The 2,735-nt window shown below is 41.5% G+C and overlaps 1 long non-coding RNA gene across 1 annotated transcript; it reads left to right on the top strand.

Moving 5' to 3' along the window:
* The first annotated feature begins 226 nt into the window (after positions 1-226).
* On the top strand, positions 227-2,292 carry LOC148780584 (uncharacterized). Its single transcript, XR_016040188.1, has 2 exons — positions 227-327; positions 503-2,292. It is a non-coding gene; the product is annotated as an uncharacterized LOC148780584 (long non-coding RNA).
* Positions 2,293-2,735: the final 443 nt, after the last annotated feature.

Genomic DNA, 2,735 nt, shown 5'->3' with positions numbered 1-2,735 from the left:
ATATCATTTTGTTTCCACTTGTGCTTATTTTGGAAAAGTAAGTTATTGCAGGTTGAATTCGGAATGGATATGTAGAACTTTTGCCTTCTCATATGGAGTTTAGATGGTCTGATGTATAAACAATCATGTATATGTGCTATTGTTAAATGTTCTCTCTTATATCTTGAGCTAGTTTCCCAGTTTCTTGATATTCTATGCCATTAGATTTCTACCTTGAAAATGTGCTAATAAAGACATGTTGACTCTGGATTGGCAGTGAAGAATTTAGTTGGTTGTTTGCATCAAGCAATGGAAAGACATAGTCTATATAGGCGTGTCTCAGCCCTGGTAAGTTCCTTAGGGCGTGTTTGTTTGGACAAACATTTGGCTTCAGAAACCAAATGTTCACCCGTTCTATAGCACTTCTGCGTTTGACACGCAAGAGTGCTACAGTTAAAAGAATTTCTATCTTCTTTTTTTTTTTGGCTCATATGAGAAATGTTTTGCTTCTGTTGAAACCTAGGGAAGCAAAACCTTTTACGTTCAAGCAATACAACTGTGAACAGTTTCAGAAAACCTTATGAACTTTTCTCTCTCCTACTCTCCATAAATAGACCTGACGATCCACCATTCTACCTTGGCCGCATCTTCACCCCAGCTTTGTTGTCTACATCCTGTGGCTGCCTCCCATCCCAATCTAAGCAGTTGCAATCAACCAGCTAGATCTCTCTCCTTCTCTACTCACTCTCTCTCCATGATCTCTCTCCCTCCTCCTTGGTTTGCTTGGTGTAGAAGATTCTCCACTCACTCTCTCCATGATCTCTTCTTCTCGTTTTTCTATTTCTCTATCTTGTTTTTCTATTTCTTTTGTTTGCAGGAGTGTCTCATCATTGTATATTCTTCCTTGTAGGCCTTTCTCTCTCCCTCTCTCTCCCTCTATCTCTCTCTCTAATTTGATATCATTCCTTATGGTGTGTTAAAAATATTTGCTTGTGGGTAATTCCCTTTCAGGCGCAAGCAATCTCTCTCTCTCTCATTTTATATATCATTCCTTGGGGTGTGTTGAAATTTTTGCTTGTGGGTAATTCCTTAGGGTGTGTTGAAAATGTTTGCTGGGAGACGCAGCCAAGCGCAGAATGGTGCTTGACTTCTGCACGAAATTTTCCCCAACTCTATTTCTCTATCTTGTTTTTCTTTTTCTTCACCAGCCCCCACGGGTATTTTCTCAGTCACTTCTTTCTACAAAGCTTGCCAACCTACTCCCCCACCCAATCTTCAGGCCTCTTTATATTTAGCTGGCTTTCTTTGAGAGAGCTCTTGTGGTAGACCAACTCCAAAGAAGGGGCCACCAGCTCCCTAACAGATGTTCTATGTGTAGGGAGGAAGAGGAAACTGAAGCACACCTCTTTATTCACTGCCGTGTTGCCTGCTTCCTGTGGGGTCTTTTGCTTCAGCGTTTCGGCTGGGTCTGGGAACCCCTTGCTCCATATGCCCCAACTCATCCAGGCCTTCCTCTCTCCACCTTAGTCCAGCCACTGGCAATTGCCTGTGGCGTGCCGCCATTGCTGCAACACTTTGGATTATTTGGTTGGAGTGTAACAATCAGATCTTTAGAGGTGAAACCACAACTGTTCTGGCCATGCTCCAAAAGGTAACTTCTTTCATCACCTTCTGGGCCAAAGACAACATGCTATTCCAACTTTATTCCTTTTCGGACTTCCACCTTAATTGGAAAAATCTGCTAACCCCTAGACCAGCTAGGGTCTCTTGTTCTTTGCTATGGAGACCACCTGAGCCGGGCCAAGTAAAGCTCATTTTCGATGGCTGCTCCCTCGGAAACCCAGGCCTTGCCGGAATAGGGGGAATTTTCAGTGACTCCGATGGAAATACTCTTCTATCTTATTCCCTCCTCGTTGGATACACAAACTCTGCTATGGCCTAAGCTTTAGCCTTTCTCATGGGCATCCACAAATTTGTTCCATAGTGGAGCACCACCCTTTTCATTGAGGGCGATTCAAACGTCATAGCTTGGGCATCCAGATCATCTCCCTGCCCTTGGAGATTGGTTCATGTCTTTCACGAGATTTTTGACTTTTTCAGAGATATGTGCGCTGTCTATCAGCATATATTTAGAGGTAGGCAAACACCACAGCTGACTCCCTTGCAAAAATGGAGCCCCAGTGTAGAGCACCTCGGACCCCTTTCAGCAGCTTTTTGAGCTCTAATCCCCCTCCGTAATACTTTATGTTAGAGCAATTTTTGCGGCTCGAAGGGTTATTTGTATACGAACACCTGGGTGCTTCATTTTTTGTACATCCTTTTATAGCAATGCAACAGTGATCATTTTCAAAAAATAAAAAAGTTCACTTGTAGGCCCAAGCAATCTCTCTCGCTCTCTCCCTCATTTTATAATTCATCCCTTACTGTGTGTTGAAAATGTTTGCTTGTGGGTGATTCCCTTTCAGGCCCAAGCAATTTCTTTCTCTTACTTTTTTTTGCAAAATCTATGGTTCTACAAAGAAGAATTGCTCTATATATATATATATATATATATATATATATATATATATATATATATATATATATATATATATATATTGGTCTTTGCAAAATCTATGGTTCTACTAGGAAAATGAAATGCAGGGAGAGAATTCTGTTTTATAGGGGGTTTATCACACCTCAATTTATTGGGTTTGTTCTCCTATTTGAGGTGTTCTGAACTGCTTTGTATCAAAGCAAATCAAAGGGGGTTCTTG

This window comes from Amborella trichopoda, chromosome 9 (genome assembly GCF_054954075.1).
Source record: "Amborella trichopoda isolate Santa Cruz 75 chromosome 9, AtrichopodaSantaCruz75HAP2 v2.0, whole genome shotgun sequence".
NCBI classification, from domain to species: domain Eukaryota; kingdom Viridiplantae; phylum Streptophyta; class Magnoliopsida; order Amborellales; family Amborellaceae; genus Amborella; species Amborella trichopoda.
This window is presented reverse-complemented; position numbering and strand designations above follow the sequence as displayed.